This window comes from Hypanus sabinus, chromosome 1 (assembly GCF_030144855.1).
Source record: "Hypanus sabinus isolate sHypSab1 chromosome 1, sHypSab1.hap1, whole genome shotgun sequence".
NCBI lineage: Eukaryota > Metazoa > Chordata > Chondrichthyes > Myliobatiformes > Dasyatidae > Hypanus > Hypanus sabinus.
This window is the reverse complement of record NC_082706.1, coordinates 109,671,216-109,693,124: the sequence shown is the minus strand read 5'-3', so window position 1 is coordinate 109,693,124 and position 21,909 is coordinate 109,671,216. Positions and strand designations below refer to the sequence as shown.

General features: G+C 41.7%; 1 long non-coding RNA gene across 2 annotated transcripts in view; it reads left to right on the top strand.

The window, feature by feature from the left end:
- LOC132396586 (uncharacterized) overlaps positions 1-21,909 on the top strand; it is a 140,120-nt gene that overhangs the window by 10,372 nt on the left and 107,839 nt on the right. Inside the window, exon 3 of one of the 2 annotated variants that reach the window (XR_009513032.1) lies at positions 4,037-4,106. The exons of the other annotated variant lie outside the window; for it this stretch is intronic. This is a non-coding gene — a long non-coding RNA (uncharacterized LOC132396586). Of the gene's footprint in view, positions 1-4,036; positions 4,107-21,909 lie in introns of those variants that run through there. 2 annotated transcript variants of the gene reach the window in all.

The following is a 21,909-nucleotide window of genomic DNA, read 5'->3' as shown; positions in this document are numbered from 1 at the left end:
AGGTCGATGGTGGATGAACGGCCATATCAGTGAGCTCCAACATTGCGCATTAGACTGTTTCATGAGAATGGGCCCTTTTTCTTTTTTCACTTTCTTTACTAACCATAGAGTCAAAATAAGAATTATAAAGCTCAATCATTTAATCGCATATCATGTACTGTTTATAATTTTGTGGTACTGATTTGTAACAGGGGACACATCGCGCAGCATCCACCCAAACAAGATTTCTTAAGTTTGGCCAGGCCAGGGGCTATCATCCCGTATATTAAGCCGTGAGCTGAACCGAGAGTTACAATTGTGGGAGTATCGCTCAGGACTGATTTCGTAGGATGCTGTGTGATTACCCTGAGCATTGTATCAGTGGGGTAGATATTCATACTCCAGATGAATTGTTAATTCGCCTGTTAAGTACTATTAAAGTTGCGATTGTGGGCGGAGGTTTGATAAAATGGCGTGCGCAGCTCTCATGTTAATGCAGACTAGCGCTGACGTAGCAGTAGCTGGGGCCAGAGATTTCAAAGACAGGGTTTGATCATTTCTGAGGAGTGAGGGGAAGGAGTGGGAGATCATTCCTGCCCCAGGGATGAAGGGTATGTGTCAGTTTGCCATCACTGTGAAGGCAGAGAGAAAGGAGGGGCAGGAGCGAGTGGTGGATCAATTGGGAGTTTCTGATTATGCCATTCCCCAAGTTTACTGTAACCTGACTGCTCTGAAGACAAATCAGCTGCCGGAATTGAGTTCTGGGGAAGTGGCCGCAGCTCAGCGAGATGATCCGGGCATTGGTACCATTTGGGCAGCAGTCAAAAAGGGAGACATGGCTCAGGCAGAGAAAACAAAACATGCATCAGTGCCTCCATTACTGTGAGAGTGGCCTCAGCTGGAGTTGAAGAACCAGATCTTATATCGGGTCACGCCACACCCAGACCATCCTCGGCATTGCCAGCTGGTTCTGCCTGAGAAGTATCGAAGGATTGCATTGAAGTCATTTCATGATGATTCTGGACATTTGGGGATGGAAAAGACCTATGGATTGCTCAGAGACCGGTTTTACTGGCCCTGAGTGAAGTCGGAGGTCGAAGAATACTGCAAGTCATACATTCAATGCATACGGCGGAAGACACTGCCTACACGGGCAGCTCCCCTGCCCCACTTGCAGAGTGCGGGGCCTCTGGACCTGGTGTGTATGGATTTCCTGTCAATAGAACCCAGTACCAGCAACACGGCGAATGTCTTAGTCATCACGGACCACTGCACCAGATATGCGCAGGCTTTTCCTACCAAGGACCCGAGGCCGTCTATGGTGGCCAAAGTGTTATGGGATAAGTATTTATCTTATAGCCTTCCCAGGTGGATACATAGTGATCAGGGATGGAATTTCGAGAGCAGACTCATCCATGAGTTACTGGGCAAGCTTGGAGTCGAGAAGTCGAGGACCACACCCTATCACCTGTAGGGTGATCCCCAGGTACAGAGGTTTAATTGGACCTTGCTAGACATGTTTGGGACCCTGGAGATCAGCAAGAAGAGCAAGTAGACTCAACATATTGGGCATCTGGTTCACTGTTACAACTGTACACAAAATGAAGCTACTGGGTATTTGCCATTTTATCTGATGTTTGGGCACGAGGCAAGGTTGCCCATTGACCTTTGTTTTGAGACTGATGAGGGTGACTGACCCGCAAAGGTTTATCTGAAGTATGTGTCTGATATGAGAAGAAAGCTGAAAAGGGCTTATGAATTACCCGGCGTCGTGCATTCTCCAACTCCTGCCAGGAGACCAAGTCCTCATAAGGAATTTGGGGCCACCTGAAAAGCATAAGTTGGCTGATCACTGGGCAGCCACACCCTATGTGGTGGAGAGTCAGATGCAAAACCGGAATACCAGTATTCCGAGTGAAACCAGAGGATGGGAATGTGCCTGTCAAGATTCTCCATCGGAACCACTTGCTGCCCCGGGACAAGAGGTGCAGGTAGACCCAGAGCCCGACTTGGAGCCTACACCTAGTAAGAGGACTCTGCAGAAAAGCGGGGCGACTGCATGGCCCAAAGCAGATGAGGTTAGGCTGGCCTCCACCCCTGAGAAGGATACTGATTCGGAGGATGAGGACCTGGATGTATAGTGTATGCCGCCTTTCGCTAACTCCCCATTGATTGAGGAGGAGACTCCCGGCCTAACGTTGCACATTAGACTGTTTCATGAGAATGGGCCTTTGTTCTTTTTTGTTCTCTTTACTAACCATATCGTCAAATTAAGAATTATAAATCTCAATTGTTTAGTCACATATTGCATACTGTTTATTATTTTTGTGGTACTGATTTGTAATGGGGACACATCGCGCAGCATCCGCCCAAACGAGATTTCTTAAGTTTGGCGGGGTGGGGGGCTATCATCCCCTATATTAAGCCGCTAACTGAACCAAGAGTTACATTAGTTTTTAAAAAAAGCTTCTTTGAACTGTATTAACAATATTCCCTAAATAAGGAGACAAAAACACTAATACCCTATGTATTAATACTATAAGGGTGTTAAGGTGGTTGAGTGGTCTAAGCTGCTAGACTCAAAGCATGAAAGATCTTCTGTAGAAACACAGGTGCTTTGGTCTCCAATTTGGGACATGAGTTCGAATCCCTCTCCTGACATCTATGTGTCGCAAGATAATAGAGTTGTTAAGGAGGCGTAGGGTGTGCTGGCCTTCATTACTCAGCAGGTTGAGGTCAAGAGCCATCAGGTAACGTTGTAGCTCTGTAAAACCCTGGTTACACCGCACTTGGAAGATTGTGTTCAGTCTGGTCGCCTCATTATAGGAAGAATGTGGAAGATTTAAAGAATACAGAGGAGATTTACCAGGATGTTGCCTAGACTAGACAGATGTCCTATGAGAATAGGCTGAGCAAGCTAGGGCTTTTCTCTTTGGAGCGAAGGAAGATGAGAGGTGAATTGATATAGTGGTACAAAAATATAAAGACATAGATTGAATGGATAGCCATTTTACAGAAGTGGAAGTGGCTAATTCGAGGATGCATCCTTTCAAGGTGATTGGAGGAAAGTATAGGGGCATGTCACAGGTAAGTTTTTTATACAGAGTGTTTGGTGTGTGGAACACATTACCGGGGGTGCTAGTAGGGGCAGCTACATTAAGAACATTTAAGAAACTCTTAGATAGGTACATGGATGACAGAAAATTGGAGGGGTATGTAGGAGGGAAGGATTGGTTTGATCATAGAATAAGTTCAAAGGTTGGCACAACATGTTGGCCAAATGGTTTGTTCAGTGCTGTACTGTTCAATGTTCCATCTTCTATGTAAATGACGTATGACCACTCTAACTTCATATTCAGTTTTACTGGCGATCTGTTAGCCTTTCTGTATTTGTGGTATCTGTGTGTTAATCTTTTGAGAATCATGCACCGAAACACTCATTTATGGTTCTTTTGCCTGTAAAGTAAATAACTATCTGAAATTGTGATGAATAATATATAGAGAAATACATTCTAAATGGCCAGCAAGGCTTTTCAGATTTATGGGCAATGGGAGATAATTGCACCAATGAAATGAATGTTTAAATATTTGACAACTGCATCTCTTGGAAGATCATGTCTCACTGCAAGTTTTAGTAGAATATCTAACCTGATCTTCTGCCATGTCTGTTATGTTTTGTATACAACATAAATCTAAAACTAACTGAATGTAAAACAAAACACGAAGCCAGGAGATGTGTATCTCTGTTTTGTTTTTACCTATGTATGCACTAATGATGCGGCATATGCCATTCATGTACTTTTACATAGAACCCGTATGAATTATTTAAACAAGGAATACATAAGCAATACATTTACAATGTTACTGAAATATGAAATACACAACACACCTCCCTGCTTAGTTGTAAACTCCAAGTCACTATAGAATGCAACTCAACTCAAATATGTAACATATTGCTCTCTAGTCATATATACAGCTATATACACACAATATACTGTACAATACAAATACTAAATATACATCCATAGCATAATACATTTTAATTTGTCCAATTCAGGCCTAAAGATTGAATCACTGGTGAGGATCTCTTACTCTTACGGGATAACAACTTTCCTGACTGTGGGAGTAGGGGTGACTCTGCTTAGCAGGTGAGACTTGTGGCTGTGAAAAAAAATCTTGTGTTCTGGGGCTTCCTCTGCGGTAGTTATAGGGGTTATAGGGGACTGTAGGAAGTGGTTCTGACAGCTCTGGCCACCTTTCTACTCTAACAATTAACACTGTTCTCCTCAATTGATTGACATGTCATCTCCAGAAGACATCAATCTCAATCTCCACTGTGTGGGAGAATAGTCCAGTTCTGTCCTTTGTCCTTCAAAGTACCCACTTTTGATCACCTCTGTAGTGCATCGCCAGGACTGCTTGTCCAGGAGTGAAACATCAAACCTCCTTGTTTGAGATGCCCTCAATTTGTCTCAGCTGTTTGTCTTACATACTCCTTCTGTGACTGGGTTTGAACAGATCCAAGCGTGAGTGCAAGGGGCAACTCAGGAACAGTTGGTGACTTGTTGGTCGCCGAGTGTGCTGCATAGCGATATGCAAGGAGTAAAGTGGTGAGCTGCTGATTCAGTGTAAGTGTAGTGTGTTCTGCTGACGTTTCTTGCAGTGAGTTCTCTGGACTCTGGACAAAATTTTCCACCCAGCTATTTGCAGCTTGGTGGTATGGTGCCAATGTAGTATATCTTATTCCATTCATTTTCAGGAATGACTGAAACTGTTCCGCAACAAACTTTGGTCTGTGGTCACTGACTAAATGTTCTGGAACACCAGTCCTTGAGAAGAGACTTCTCAACACATCCAGCAGTGTGTGAGGCTATGGAAAGCACTTCGGGCCACTTAGTAGCTGCATCCACTACTACCAAGAAATTTCTGCCCATGAATGGTCTGGTAATATCCGCACGAATCCTTGCCAGAGCAATGCAGACAATTCCCAGGATGGAGAGACGGCGTTCTTGGCATCTTCTGGACATGCCGGCATTCTGAACAATGCCATGATGAGCTACTTGATCGTCTGATCTATCCTAGGCCACCAGACAAAGCTTTGAGCCAACTCTTTCATTTTGACTCTGCCTAGATGACCAAAATGTAGCTCCTCCAACACTTTAGCTGTCAGCTTGGATAGTACAACAACTCTCAATCACAAGTAATGCAGCCTTTGTCGAGGGCAAGTTCATTCCGTCAGCGGTAAAAGTGGGGGATCTGGAGTTTCTGCTGCACATTCCAGACATTTAGAGTGGCCACATAGACCTGAGACAGTCTGTTTTCTTTTCTGGTTTCCCTTTGGATCATCTCTGCCATAATAGAGAGAATTTCAATCTGAGTTTGGGAGAATACACCAAGAGGAGTGCTCACTTCTGTAAATTTTTTAGGCATTTCCTTTTCCAAGGGCGAATGGAATAATCCATCAGCATTTCTATGATTAGTTGTCCTCTTAAATTTGGTCTTGTCATTGTGTCCTCCAAGAAACAGAGCCCATCTCTGAATTCATACTGCTGCTGCTGGTGGAACACCCTTCTTGGATTGAAACTGGACAGTGGTGGTTGATCAGAAATGAGAGTAAACAAGTACTTTTTGAAACATTTTATGCCCCAAACCAGACTCAAGGGTCCCCTATCAGTTTGTGTGTAGTTCTTCTTCGCTGTGGTAAGAGATTGCAATTCAAAGGCTGTGGAGCATTTACTGTCATCACTTACAACATGTGACATGACTGCTTCTATACCATAAGGAAAGACATCACAAGCAAGTTTCACTGGATGATGTGGATCATAACATGTGAGTACAGTGTCTGATATCACCATTTCCTTTACCTTTTGGAAAGCCGCCTCAAATTGCTTCATCCATTGTCAATTTGTACTAGTGATACTAGCAGGACTTTGCAGAAACATGCTATAGTAATTGACAAATTCTAAGAAAGGACCACAACTGTAACATGTTCTTTGGCCTTGGGGCATCTGCCATTGCTTGAATTTTCTCAGCACACTTGTGTAATTCTGTGACAGACTGTAAGTGATGCTTGGTTTAAGGAATTCACACTTGTGTCGTGCTCTGAGTCCGTAATCTTCTAATCTTTTTAACACTGTCTTGAGATTTTGGACATGTTCCTTGTCACCCTTACTGATAATGATGACATTATCAGTTAATACTGATTGCCTGGGCAACCTTGCAGCACCTGGTCCATAGCTTTCTTCCAGCGTGCAGGTGTTACTTTAAGCATAAGCATATTATAGTCATAAAGCCCTTTGTGAATGATTATGGTGAGAAACACTTTAGACTCTTCTTCCATCTCCAACTGTTGGTAGGCCTCAGCTAAGTCCACTTGGCTGAAGTGTTTCCCTCCAGATAGATTTGCAAAGGTATCCTCTATCCTGTGCAGAGGGTATTGGCCTACTTTCAGTACTGGGTTGATGGTGATCTTAAAACCACCACCAATCCACACAAACCCATTCTTCCTGGGAAAACTGGCATTGCCCATGGGTTCCACTCAAACTTGGAAATAATTCCTTCAGCCACCATGTGATCTAGCTCACTGGCTACTTTATCATAGATGGTATAAGGAACCAGACATGCTTTATGGATCTTGGCTGTGGCATTTTCATTTGAAACTGTTTTACCCTTGATATGTTTAACTTTTCCAATGCCATCCTTGTTCTCTGCTGTGACAACATCCAGTACCTTTCTTCATTCACTTTCAGTGGACTCTGTTGCAGGATATGTGGCACAAAAATGGCGGATGGATCTTCAGTCAAATTGTAGTTGCCTTAGCCAATCGCAACCCCACAGTGCTGGCCCTCCTGTTCTTACCACATATAAGTCTAAGTTGGCTCCTCAGTTGTTGTATTTAAATGTTATGAATGTCATTCCCGCAGGAGTTATCTTTTCTCCAGAGTAAGTTCTTTGTTGGATATCTGCAGGTTTCAGTTTAGTATTTTTGTGGAGTGACTGAAACAGCTGAGTCCAATTCCATTTTAATTTATTGTCCATTCAGTTCTGCTATAAGCCATGTTGCCTGTCTCTTGTTAATTTTCACATTGTAAATCTTAAGGCTGCCAATTCCCGTGTCACTCTTATCATTATCAGATTTTTCATCAACAGCTAACAGATTAGTGTTCTTTCTGAAGTTCCACCTTAAATTTTTATCTTTTTATCTTCGTTTTGCAGTTCACTTATTGTGGTCAGTCGGACATACTTCTTATATGTGCCCTACTTCATTGCATTTTCTGCAATTTTTGCCTTTAAATCTGTATTGGTTGGGAGTATGTGAGCCACAACAGTAACACAGTTTTTTCAGCCAGGCCAGTTTCTGTTTAGAAGATGCAATTTTGTTCGCACTCACTTTTAGTCCTGACTGCAACTTATTTGTGTCTCAGACTGCTGTTTTCACTAATACAGCAATTTCAACTGTTCTTTTAAGTGCAAGTATACTTCAGTTAGGAAGTGCTTTTGAATGCTCTTGTAAGATTCCAGAAACTCTCAATGCATCATTAAGCCTATCCCTGAACTGGCAATGCTCAAGCAACTTCTTTAATTCAATTCACATAAACTGCAACGGACTCCCCTTCCTGTAGATTCCACATATGAAATCTAAAATGTTCTACAATTAACAATGGTTTTGGTTCTAAATATTTCTGCATTACCTTCATGATATCATCAAAGCTCATTTCAACTGGTCTGGTTGGAGCAGTCAAACTTCTAAGCAAACTGTATGCTTTCCCATCTAATGTACTTAGCAAAACTGCCACTCACTTTTCATTTATCATTGGCTATTTCATCTGTTTTAAAATGCTGCTCAATTCTCTCAGTTCACAATATCTTATGTAATTGAACACGTCTATCTTTTTGATTTGGCCAGCCATTTCTGCTATTTTTAAAATGTATGTTTATATCATTCAATATACATTGTTTATTTTCTGCCATTTTCATTAAAAACGCAATCGTCTCTCTGTCCCATCCCAAAGAAGCATGTTCTTTACTTTTTAACTCGAACATCTCACAGCACATTTTTAAAATCTGAATGTCTCTCTGCACTCCAATGGGTGGGTAGTCATCTCAGGTTTGTTTACATCTTCCTCATTGCCACTGTTAAGTTTCGTAGCTCTAAAACATCAAACCAATTGAATGAAAAGAAAACATGGAGCCAGGATAGGTGAGTCTTAGTTTTTTACTTTAGTGAGGTGTGCACATATGGCATGGTGGTGGTATGATATATGCATTATTTAAACAACAAATAATGCTTAACCAAACAATATAACTAGAATACTACTCAAATATTACTGAAATTTGAAATACACAATTATGTCAGAGATGAGTTATAAAACCAAAGCATCAACCACACTCTGACAAAAAAAAAATTCCATTGTGTTATTGCAAAGGTGAATGAGTACAATTTCCCCCACAACCCACATCCTGATCCTGGTAGCATCCCTTATCATGGTAGTATTAATTTTTAAGTTACCATCATGACAGAAGCAACTACTAGACTATTCTCACACTGGTGCTTGTGGAATCTTGTTGTGTACAAATTCTCCAAAAGGCAAATTGACCCTCTTTGCCACTGAGCTCCTGGAATTATGTAGAATGTGAAGAGAACTCCACAGTTCATTGTGTCATTGGCTGTAAAGTATTTGGGACCATCTGAGAATGTGAAAGAAGCAATCAAAACACACATTCATTCTTGTATCCACCATACAAAACAGCCAAAGGATTGGATTAAATGACCATGAAGGTTTCAGTTCATGGGAAGTGAATTAAATGGAAGTTTAGAATGCAGCATGAGCTTATTGCTCAAGCAATAAAATCCATTGAGTTGATAACAAACAACTGTCAGCTTTTCCCTGTCCTGTCACGATTCCCTTGGAATGCTGTTGTCTTCCCAAGGAATTCAAAAAATTTTGCCAACAGAAATACATTTTTGGAACAATCTGGGATCATACTTGAATCATTGAACAATGGGCAAGGAGAAACACTAAGTGCATGTTTCCAGCACTGTGAACATTAGCCTGCAATTACAAATGATACTTCACTAATCAAAACAATTTTACATGAACATCTACATTTCCAAAAGTTTCTACAAAGATTAAATATCTTATTTATCCAATAACATGATCATACACCAACAACGTAGAAAGTTAATTTCGTACTGATTGACCATGACCACAGTATATTGGGCATTACACTGATAGTGGAGCCGCCGGTATAAAACAGGACTGGAGGCAGTTGTGGCAAGACCATGCAGGGCATGGAAGTGCAGGTTGTTTGAGGTGGAGTTATGAAGAGGAGCATACATTTTGCTCACCACTGTAGTTCTGACTTCCATCACTGAAAGGAGTCTAGAGTGTCGGACCTGACTGCAAAACCTGATGCAGGGAGGATGGATGAGATGTGGAAGACAACAAGAAATAGTCTCTGTGTACTGTGGGCTTCCTGTAAATGATACATCCCCTTCAAAATGCTCAAGTACCATAAAAAATTCCCATGATAGAACACCTCAGGTAGGGGCTAATGAATTCCAGACCATGAAAACATGGATCGTGTAAGCGCATTCGGTAGACAGAATGAGTTTCATTTGCATATGACTTCTCCAAACCACAGGCCTCCTTAAATTGCCTTACGTTACTGACATAGTGTAAGAACCAAGGCAGGTACTTGTTGAAAGGCAATAATAATTACATGTGTCAGAACCAGGATCAGAAATAGATTTATGATCATTGGCATATGTTGTGAAATTTGTTGTTTTGCTGCAGCAGTACAATGCAATACATAAAAATTCTATAAGTTACAAGGTGGTGATGAATCAGCTTCTAGGAGGGATGGGTGCATCATAGACACCAATGCCCTTGAATGGAAAATCTTACGAAAAGTAGTGGATGTAGCCCTCTCGTGAGTAAAGCCCTCTCTGCTATTGAGCACATTTACACGGACCGTTGTTGCGGGAAAGCAGTCTCCATCATCAGAGACACCCATCACCACTGCTGCCATCAAGAAGAAGGTACAAGAGCCATAGGACTCACACCACCAGGCTCAGCAACAGTTATTACCCCACAACCAACAGGCTCTTGAACCAAAGGGGATAATTTCACTCGACTTCACTTGCCCCAACAATGAAATGTTCCCTATGGACTCACTTTCAAGGACTCTTCATCTCATGTATCATGTTCATGATATTTATTGTTTATTTATTTGTTTGTTTGTTTGTTTGTCAATTTATTTATTTGTTTGTTTATTTGTTTATTATCATTATTATTATTATTATTATTATTATTATTATTATTATTATTAGCACAGTTTGTTGCTGTTTGCAAACTGAATGCCCAAGTTAGTTTGGTCTTCCATTGATTCTATTATGGATTTATTGAGTATGCCCACAAGAAAATTAATCTCAGGGCTGTATATGGTGACATATATGTATGTTGATAATAAGTTTTTCTTTGAGATTTGAACTTTGAAGAAGCATATCTTAACATGTTGAATGTGATCTTTGGGCCCTTGTACCCCTTCCCTGATAATAGTAAGCCAAAGTGCTCATGTCTCAGATGGTGAGGGTCCTTAATGACGGATACTGTCTTCTTGATGCACCATTTCTTAGAAACATAGAAACATAGAAAACCTACAGCATAATAGAGGCCCTTCAGCCCACAATGCTATGCTGAACATGTACTTACTTTAAAAATTACCTAGGGTTACCCACAGCCATCATATTTTTCTAAGCTCCATGTACCTATCCAGGAGTCTCTTAAAAGACCCTATCGAATCTGCCTGCACCACCATCACCGGCAGCCCATTCCACAGTCACCACTCTCTGCTTGAAAAACTTACCACCGACATCTCCTCTGTACCTACTTCCAAACAACTTAAAATTATGCCCTCTCATGTTAGCCATTTCTTGTTGGTGTCCTTGATAGTGGGGGTGTATCATGCCTCCTGTTTTATTCATTGCTTTATTTATTGTTATTGAAGGATAAGCAGCACATGAGTGGTTTATAATGTTAGGGGGAAGTTAAGTATATGTGCAGGCTGATATGATCTTTTATTTCTGCCTGAGGGAACAGTTGGAGTTTTAGTTTAGCCCTTAATCTGAAAATTATCACTTTGAACAGTGCGATATTCCTTCAGTAAAGTTTTGAATTGCGAATTTTGATTTAATCTCTGAAGTTGGACTTGGACTCACAAACTTTGGACTTAAGGATGAGGATCTTTTTACTGAGTTCCTGACAATGGGCAAGCGTTTGAGTTGAAGATCCTGTGACACTGCAAAGAGGAAACACAGCTTCAATCCTGAAGAGGGAATTGGTTACAAATCTTAGCTTTTTGTGGAAGTAAAATAATGGCTGCCCAAAAAGGAAGCCCAATAAAATAATTTGCTTTACAAAAAGCTAATTTGTGCTAATCTTATTCCCATGACATTTAAAACCAAAGAGCAGACGTCTGAACACCCAGCTCTGAGGCAACTTAGGCAAAGGTCATACTTCCAAGAGGAAAAAGAGAAAGGGATTTGTACTGACTCAGAAAGCAACAATGGGGGTATTAACTTTACTAGAAGCTGTCGATGTAGAACATCCTTGAAAACAATAGGTCAGTCTCTGCGAATGAGTAGCTGGTACAGTGCCAAACAGCTTCTAAACCAAAGGGGTGTGGAGCATCTAATGAGTATAGAGAAAAGATTTGTATTTCAAATGAAAGAGGCCCATTATCTGCTCCCTCATACTTAAGGAATGTGGAAGTGCTTTGGTCAAAACTTGATGGCTCTTGTAGCAAAAATGATGAGATGTGTTTCAGGCTGTCAGCTGATAGTGGCGGGGTGGGGGGAGAGATCAAGGGGGTCAAGATTTAGCCATTTTGTAACACACAAGTAGGCTGTCTGCAAGTAGTTCAATAAATCTCTTTCTCCTCCCTTTAAGATCCAGATTCAGGTTTAGGTGTATTGAGAGCTTTGTGTTTAACAATTACCTTGTATCATGAAAAAGTTATTTCCTCCCTGAAGGAAGGATATTTTAACTTACTTCTCTTGCAGCTGTATGACAATTCCAGTAACATTTATGTTACTTAGATCAATCCTCCCACTTGTTTAATGTGTCAATTCATATGTATCTGAATGCCTCTACGTTACCTGTTTTCACATTTCTGTGTCATTATTTTGTTTTCAAGATGGTGCTGAGCTCTGACATCTGTCGGGCTGATGATTCAGCCTTGCTATTTTAGGCTCATAGGGATGGATTTTGGGAACAACGTGGGAAGTTAAGGGTCAAATTAGGGGTAGGGACAGGGATGGAGGTGGAGTGAGAGTTCAGAAACAGTAATAAGAGGTGGGGGCGTGCACTGTTGATCAGAGATAGTGTCATGGCTGCAGAAAAGGAGGAAGTCATGGAGGGGTTGTCTACAGAGTCTCTGTGGGTGGAAGTTAGGAACAGGAATAACTCTACAGGGTGTTTTTTTATAGAGCACCCAATAGTAACAGGGACATCGAGGAGCAGATAGGGAGACAGGTTCTGGAAAGGAGTAATAATAACAGGGTTGTTGTGGTGGGAGATTTTAATTTCCCAAATATTGACTGGCATTTCCCTAGAGTGAGGGGTTTAGAAGGGGTGGAGTTTGTTAGGTGTGTTCAGGAAGGTTTCTTTACACAATATGTAGATAAGCCTACAAGAGGAGAGGCTGTCCTTGATCTGGTATTGGGAAATGAACCTGGTCAGGTTTCAGCTCTCTCAGTGGGAGAGCGTTTTAGAGATAGTGTTGATAATTCTATCTCCTTTACCATAGCATTGGAGAGGGACAGGAACAGACAAGTTAGGGAAATGTTTAACTGGAGTAAGGAGAAATATGAGGTAATCAGGTAGGAACTTGGAAGCATAAATTGGAAACAGATGTTCTCAGGAAAACATACGGAAAAAATGTGGCAAATGTTCAGGGGATATTTGTGTGGATCTGCGCGGATATGTTCCAATGAGACACAGAAAGGATGGTAGGGTACAGGAACTGTGGTGTACAAAGGCTGGTGTAAATCTAGTCAAGAAGGAAAGAAGAGCTTACGAAAGGTTTCAGAAAACTAGGCAATGATAGAGAACTAGAAGTTTATAAGGCTATCAGGAAGGAGCTTAAGAATGAAATTAGGAGAGCCAGAAGGGGGCCATGAGAAGACATTGGCAGACAGGATTAAGGAAAACCCCAAAGCATTCTACAAGTATGTGAAGAGCAAGAGGATAGGACATGAGAGAATAGGACCAATCAAGTGTGACAATGGAAAAGTGTGAATGGAACTGGAGGAGATGGCAGAGGTACTTAGTGAATACTTTGCTTCAGTATTCACTATAGAAAAGGATCGTGGCAATTGTAGGGATGACTTGCAGCTGACTGAAAAGCTTGAGAATGTAGATATTAAGGAAGAGGATGTTCTGGAGCTTTCGGAAAGCATCAAGTTGGATAAGTCACCAGGACTGGACTGGATGTACCTCAGACTACTGTGAGAGGCAAGGGAGGAAATTACTGAGCCTCTGGCGATGATCTTTGCATCATCAATGAGATGGGAGAGGTTCCGGAGGATTGGAGAGTTGTGGATGGTGTTCCCTTTTTCAAGAAACGGTATAGGGATAGCCCAGGAAATTATAGACCAGTGAGTTTTACTTCGGTGGTTGCCAAGTTGATGGAGAAGATCCTGAGAGGAAGGATTTATGAACATTTGGAGAGGCATAATATGATTAGGAATAGTCAGCATGGTTTTGTCAAAGGCAGGTCGTGCCTTACAAGCCTGACTGAATTTTTTGAGGCTGTGCCTGAACACATTAATGAAGGTAGAGCAGTAAATGTAGTGGCCTTCAAGATTAGTGGCCGGTGAGTCCTGAAGAAAGAGGTCCATGGTCCAAGGTTACAGACTCCAAGAACAAGGATTGCTGATCCCCAAGAATGGCAAGTCTTGGGTCAGAGCTCCAAGGGCAGCGAGTTTCAAGATTAGAGACCTGAAGTCAGTCGACAGGTCCTAAAATCAGAGGCACATGTTCACTGAGCCTGGGGGTCAAACCCAGAGGCTGAAACCCAAGATCAAAGCTCAATTTTGGTTAACCTGGAGATCCAATATCCACAAGTCCGGGGCCACGTTCTGGAGGTCCGAACCCCAGAGGTAGTCTGCCCTGGGGCTGGCCCGTTTGTGTGTGTGTGTGTGTGTGGGAGTTGGGAAAGGGGTTTGTTTTTCTGCTGCTGTTTGTTGTATGTTGGCTGCATGTTGTTCTGCTGAACATTGTAGGCATGCTATTTTGGAGTCAGCATAGGGTCATAGGCACGGAAACAAGCTTGTTGGCCTATCTGGTCTGTGCCAAACCATCGATCTACTCCCATTGACCTGCACCTGGACCATAGTCCTCCATAACTCTACCATCCATGTACCTATCCAAACTTCTCTTAAACTTTGAAAGCAAGCTTGCATGCTCCACTTGCACTGGCTGCTCATTCCACACCCTCAGCGAAGGTTTCTCTGAGTGAAGGTTTCCTCTCATGTTCCCCTTAAACTTTTCACCTTTCACCCTTAACCATATTGCCCCCAGTACATCTACAGATTTTTGTTTGATAGTGAAATGACCCATTTCACTCTATGTTTTGATGTACATATAATTAATAAATAAACCTAGAAGAATCTAAATCTAAAAGCAACAAACACACTCAAAAACTTTTACAGATGTCCCGTGGAGAGTATTCTGACAGGCTGCATCACTGTCTGGTATGGGGGCGGGGGGGCTACTGCACAGGACCGAAATAAGCTGCAGAGGGTTGTAAATTTAGCTGGCTCCATTTTTTGGTACGAGCCTACAAAGTACCCAGGACATCTTTAAGGAGCAGTGTCCATTATTAAGGACGTCCAGCACCCAGGGCTTGCCTTTTTCTCACTGCTATCATCAGTTCAGAGATACAGAAGCCTGAAGGCACACACTCAATGATTCAGGAACAACTTCTTCCCTTCTGCCATCTGATTTCTGAATGGACATTGAACCTTTGAACACAACCTCACTTTTCAAATATATATTATTTCTGTTTTTTTGCATGATTTATAATATATTCAATATACATACACTATAATTGATTTACTCATTTATTTATAATTATTATTTTTTTTCTTCTATATTATGCATTGTATTGAACTACTGCTGCTGTTAACAAATTTCACAACACATGCCGGAGATAATAAACCTGATTCTGATTCTGATCTATAGAATAGAGCAGGTGAATAAAAGGAATCTTTACTAATCCCTGGCATTGTGCATTTATATTCTTCCTTCTTCTTTATCCATTCTTATGTTTCTGTTTGCTTTTTGATTATGCAGAAACTCCCTTTGCATAATACTGGGATAAATATCTTTGATCCATGTAACCTACTGCATATTCTAGCTGCTGATTCAATCACCTTCTTGACCACCTTCTAAGGCCAAAAGTTTGAAGCCTGACTATATTAATTATCCTTGAGCTAAAGTTCTAACTCTGTACTCCCTCCATCATTAAAATCAACCACTATTACCTTTTTGTCTTAGTCCATCCTGAAACTTCTGTTTTTGTGACCTTCAGACTCAATTATTGTTAATTGTTGTTTTTTAAAAATGATGAGAACCTGCAGCAGGTGCGGCAGAAGAGAAGCAGAATTAAAGTTTAAGTTTAACTCCTAAGAATAGGATGATTTGGCAGGTGAATGTGTGGCTATGGAACTGGTGCAGGGGATAGGGTTTCAGATTTATGGATCATTGAGATCTCTTCTGGGTGACCTGTACAAAAGGGATCAGTTACATCTGTCCAATATCATTGTGGGCAGGTTTGCTGGAATTGTTCAGGAGGGTTTAAATTAATTTGGAAGGAGTATGACAATAGACAATAGACAAAAGGTGCAGAAGTAGACCATTCGGCCCTTCGAGCCTGCACCGCCATTCTGAGATCATGGCTGATCATCTACTATCAATACTCGGTTCCTGCCTTGTCCCCATATCCCTTGATTTCCCTATCCATAAGATACCTATCTAGCTCCTTCTTGAAAGCATCCAGAGAATTGGCCTCCACTGCCTTCCGAGGCAGTGCATTCCAGACCCCCACAACTCTCTGGGAGAAGAAGTTTTTCCTTAACTCTGTCCTACCCCTTATTCTCAAACCATGCCCTCTGGTACTGGACTCTCCCAGCATCTGGAACATATTTCCTGCCTCTATCTTGTCCAATCCCTTAATACTCTTATATGTTGCAATCAGATCCCCTCTCAATCTCCTTAATTCCAGCATGTACAAGCCCAGTCTCTCTAACCTTTCTGCGTAAGACAGTCCAGACATCCCAGGAATTAACCTCGTGAATCTACGCTGCACTTCCTCTACAGTCTGGATGTTCTTCCTTAACCCTGGAGGCCAAAACTGTACACAGTACTCCAGGTGTGGTCTCACCAGGGCCCTGTACAAATGCAAAAGGATTTCCTTGCTCTTGTACTCAATTCCCTTCATAATAAAGGCCAACATTCCATTAGCCTTCTTCACTGCCTGCTGCACTTGCTCATTCACCTTCAGTGACTGATGAACAAGGACTCCTAGATCTCTTTGTATTCCTCCCTTACCTAACTCTACACCATTCAGATAACAATCTGCCTTCCAAAGCCAGAGTGATAGTGTTAAGGATAAGCTAGTTGGTTTATAAATAAAGGCAATGTGTATTGAGACTCCTTGCAAGAAGAGGCAGATTTTAGGGCAAAAATGCAATCAACAGGATGAGTTGTAAAAGGGCATGAATTGAGAGAAAATACAAAAATCTGAGGAGCAAACAGGAGGAAATCTGCAGATGTTGGAAATTCAAGCAACACACACAAAATGCTGGTGGAACGCAGCAGGCCAGGCAGCATCTATAGGAAGAAGCGCTGTCCTGATGAAGGGTCTCAGCCTGAAACATCAACAGTGCTTCTTCCTATAAATGTTGCCTGGCCTGCTGCGTTCCACCAGCATTTTGTGTGTGTAATCTGAGGAGCAAAGCAGCTTGGGAGTCTTTGCGCAGTATTCCCTAAAGATTAAATCTGTGGTGAGAAAGGAAAATGCAATGTTAGCATTCATTTCAAGAGGACTAAAATATAAAAGCAAGGATGTAATGTTGATACTTTATAAAGCACTGGTGAGTCCTCACTTGGACTATTGTGAGCAGTTTTGGGCCCCTATCTTAAAAAGGATGTGCTGAAACTGGAGAAATTTCAAAGGAAGTTCATAAAAATTATTCCAGGATCAACTTAGGTGAGCGCTTGATGGCTCTGGGCCAATATTCATTAGAATTCAGAAAAATGAGGGGTGATCGATTGACTGGTGAAAGGCCTTGATAGACTGGATGTGGCGAGGATGTTTCCTTTGATGGGAGAGTCTAAGACCAGAGGATGCAGCCACCTGGGTGGCTGTCACTTTAGAATGGAGATAAGGAGGAATTTCTTCAGCCAGAGGGTGGTGACTCTGTGGAATTCATTGCCACGGACGGCTGTGAAGACCAAGATATTATGTCTATTTAAGGAAGAGGTTGATAGATTCTTGACTGGTCTGGCCTGAAGGGATATGGAGAGAAGGCGGGAGATTTAAGCTGAGAGGAAGAATGGATCAGCCATGATGAAATTGTGGAACAGACTTGATGGGCCAACTGGCCTAATTCTGCTACTATATCTTATGGTCTTAAAGCTAAAAGCTTGGAGTAGGCAGTGTCATATTAATCCAGCAAAGTAACTGATGATTAACTAATCAGTTACTGGGTCTGGCTCATCTGAGGGACAGAGTGCTCAAGTAGGGACTATTGTTCCTTGTCAGCTCCTATTTTCACCATGGTCCCATTGACTATTTAAACAAATGAAAGAGGTTATTAACGCTTATGGTAGCAGAGTTCTAATGTGTATCCTCCAGCAGAATCATTCACACACTTGGTGATCCTCAGTCTTCATTATTGATTATATAAATTCATTAACTTTTGATAGATGTTCTGTGCTCTTACATCTTTGTCAAACAAGAAAAAAAGAATGATAAAAAATGATGCTGGATTAAAAAGTCATCTCTCCAAAATTTCTCTAAACTGCCCCGTACATATGGATAAGATAAGCCTCGCCACCTTTACACTTGTCACAAACAGGGCTAATGTCAGGATAAAACCTCGACAATTTAGTTTTAGACATGTGAGCCCTATGTACAACCTTGAACTGTAAAAGGCAGTGGCAAGCACATAAAGAGGTTGAATTGACTGACTTAAGAACCGAATCCCAAACCGCATCAAATAAAGAAATATTTATATCATGCTCCCAAGCAGTTCTAATTTTATCAAAGGGGGCATGCCTCAAGGTCGTGAGAGAGAAGTTTTTTCATTCCTTATCCCATATTCTGAATTGCCACTTAGAAACTAATCCTCTCAACTTTTAGTACCTTGGGTGAGGTTGATATGCAGTTGAGTCTGACTAAACACCAAACATTATCTTTTGCCTCTCTTTTGGCTAGATGCTTAGTTCTCCTTAAGTGGAGAGATGTTGCCCCACCCACTTATGCTCAATGGCTTAAAGATATTATGTCCTGTTCAGATATTGAAAAAATTCATTACTCACTTCTCAACTTGAACATAAAAGTTCAGAAGGTGTGGGGACCTTTTCTTGATTATTTTCATAACTCCTCTTTAGATTAAGCTTATTCTTCTTAATCCCTTACTTTCAGTTTTTTTTTTCCCTCTGTAAGTTTTATGGTTTCTTTTTGATGGAAATTACATTATAGTTTTCGTAGTAGGCATTATTATTCTTTCTTTTTAAACTATATTTACAGTTTGGGGGGGGGGGGGTGTTGAACGCTCTCTTTTTTTTACACAATGTAATGGTTGGCCTGGAGGTTTCCAGTGGGTGGAAGGGGAGGATACTAACTTTATATAATTTTATTCTGGGTGCGGTTTTCTTATTGTTATGAATTATACTTTTGAAATGTTTATTTTGCACAGTATTAACTCTCATTTTGCTGTTAGGTTTTTCCTTGTAGTTGGTTTGTAGAAATGCATAAAAAATCAATTAAAAAAGCGATGCTGGAAATATCTGTAGAAAAAGAAACAAAGTTTAATACTAAAGAAAAGTTTAAAAACATTTAGGTTGCTGAGAATAAGGAAGAGTGGAGGGAACAGAGTGTCTGTGGACACTGTGGACATAAATGGCTCCTTCAGGGAGAGAGTTTGGTGCAACCAGGTGGGCTGATTATGGATCATATTAAATCCCATCTTCCTGCTACATTGGATCATTCCAACTTTGCTTATCACTCAAATCCATCTACTGATGATACTATAGTCCCTACACTCTACTCCATCATGTCCTACCTGGAACACATTGCCTCATATGCCAGGATGCTGTTTATTCTCTTCAGTCTAGCACTTAATTCGACCATCCCTCAGAAGATGGGGGGGGGGGGGAAGGTAAACTGTCCTCTTTGAGCCTCAGCACCTCTGTCTGTAACTGGATCCAGGATTTCATGACAAAAAGGCCACAGTCAGTCCACGTTGGCAGAAACATCTCTAGCTCCATCACGCTGAGCACCGGCACTCCCCAGGGCTACATGCTCAGCTGGCTGTCGTACACACTGCTGATGCATGACTGCACTGCTAGATGCACTTCAAACCAAGTCATCAGGTTTGCTTATGACACAACAGTGTTTGGCTTTATCACCAACAGTAATGAGATGGCATACAGAGAGGAGCTACAGTGCCTGGTAGAATGGTATAAATGTATCAAAACCAGCTTGAACGTGGACAAGGCAAGACTTTAGGAAGGTGCAGGCTGACCACTCTCATTGCACATAAATGGCTCCTTCAGGGAGAGAGTTAGGTGCACCAAGTTTCAGGGAGTGAACATAATGGATGATCTCACCTGGTCCCTCAACACCACCTCTTTGGTCAAGAAAGCACAACACTGTCTCCATTTCCTGAGGAGACTGAAGCAACTGAGGCACCATCTGAGCAACACACACAAAATGCTGGAGGAACTCAACAGGCCAGTCAACATCTATGGGAAAGAGTCAACAGTTAATGCTTCAGGCTGAGGTCCTTCATTGGGTCTTTTTGAAGGGAATGGCATTTTTACAAGTGACAGGGTGGGAAGCGGTATAGTCCGAGTAGCTGTGAGAGTCAGTGTGTTTTTAAAAGATATCAGTAGATGAACTTCCAGAGATAAAGACAGAGCGATCAAGAAAGGGGAGGGAGGTGGCAGAAATGGACCAGGTAAATTTGAGGGCAGGGTGGAAGTTGGAGGCAAAGTTGATGAAGTCAATGAGCTCAGCACGGGCGCAGGAAACAGCACCAATTCAGTTGTAGGTGTAGCACAGGAAAACTTGGGGAGTGATACCAGTGTATGCTTGGAACATGGATTGTTCCATATAGCTGACAAAAAGGCAGGCAAAGCTGGGACCCATGCGAGTGCCCATGGCACACATTGGTTTGAAGGAAGTGGGAGGAGCCGAAGGAGAAATTATAGAGAGTGAGGAGCAGTTCTGCCTTAAAGAGGAGAGTGGTGGTGGAGGGGAACAGGTTGGGTCTGTTGTCTAGAAAGAAATGAAGAGCTTTAAGGCTCTCCTCATGGGGGATGGAGGGGTATAGGAACTGGACATCCATCGAGAAAATGAGACAATCGGGTCCAGGAAACTTATAGTCATTGAGAAGTGTTTGGGCTAACCATCGGGTGCAGGAGTTGCAAGACATCTGACCATAAGTCCCTACAAAGGATTGCAAGGATGGCAGAGAGGATCATTGAGGTCTCTCTTCCACCAATCAGAGGTACTTAGAAGGAGCATTACAAGCTTAGGGCCCTTAACGTAGTCAATCTGTCCCTCAATCTCTTTGACCACGTACTATCAGGCAGGTGTACAGTAGCATGTGGACAATAACTGCGAAGATGGGAAACAGCTTCTTCCCCCAGTCCATGAGATTAATGAACTCCCTGCCACCTCCCAGGTATCATCACATATGAAACACCAGGAGTGTTATATTGTTTACTACCTTATTATTTGTGGTAATATTACTTTTTATATTGTCTGTGAGTTATATGTACTGTGTTATGTACCTTGGTCTGTTTCATTTGGCAGTAAGTATGTGATCGGCTGAATGACAACTTGAACTTGAAGAGAGGCTACATGACAAAAGCTGTGCTGGAGCCAGCTGAGGCAGCATAATGGTTAAGGCTTATTCATTTCAGCTGATTTGTCCGGGAGGAGATTTATGAGAGTAGAGAAGGAGGGAGAGAATAAAAGAACAATGCCAAATTTGTGCGGGACAGATCACTGTAAGACACTAGAAATGAAATTAAAACAGATCATACAAAAAAACTAGGTTAGACATCATCATCTGTGGAAAACGAAAATGTTTGATGTTACAAGTTGATGACTTACCTTCAGAATTGGTCACTGTTTACCTGAAAATGTTGAATGGACTATGAATTTTTCAGGGATGTAACACACCCCATCAGAAGATGAAATGATATTCCTCAAGCTGGTATTCCAGGAAAACCCACAATAGCTCATGCATTAGGACCTTCTTACTAAACAAGTTATGACCCTTAGCCTTAGCATCGAATTTAGCAATGTCAGATAACCATCTTTTCCAGTTTTATTTAAGCTTTGATTAAGTGCTATCCACCTGTAAGTTTTTCTTCCCTCTCCACACGATGAGTATTTCCATCGCTCATTGTTTTATTTCAGGTCTCCACCACCTGCAGTGTTTTGAATCTCATAATTATGGTATTAGTTTGTTTGTCTCCTACTTTTACAGTCATAGAGAAGTGCAGCACAGAAACAGGCAGTTTGGCCCATCCAGTTCATGCGGAAACCATTTAAACTTCCTACTCCCATCAATCTGCAGTGGGACTATAGCCCTCCATACCTCTAATATCCATGTACCTATCT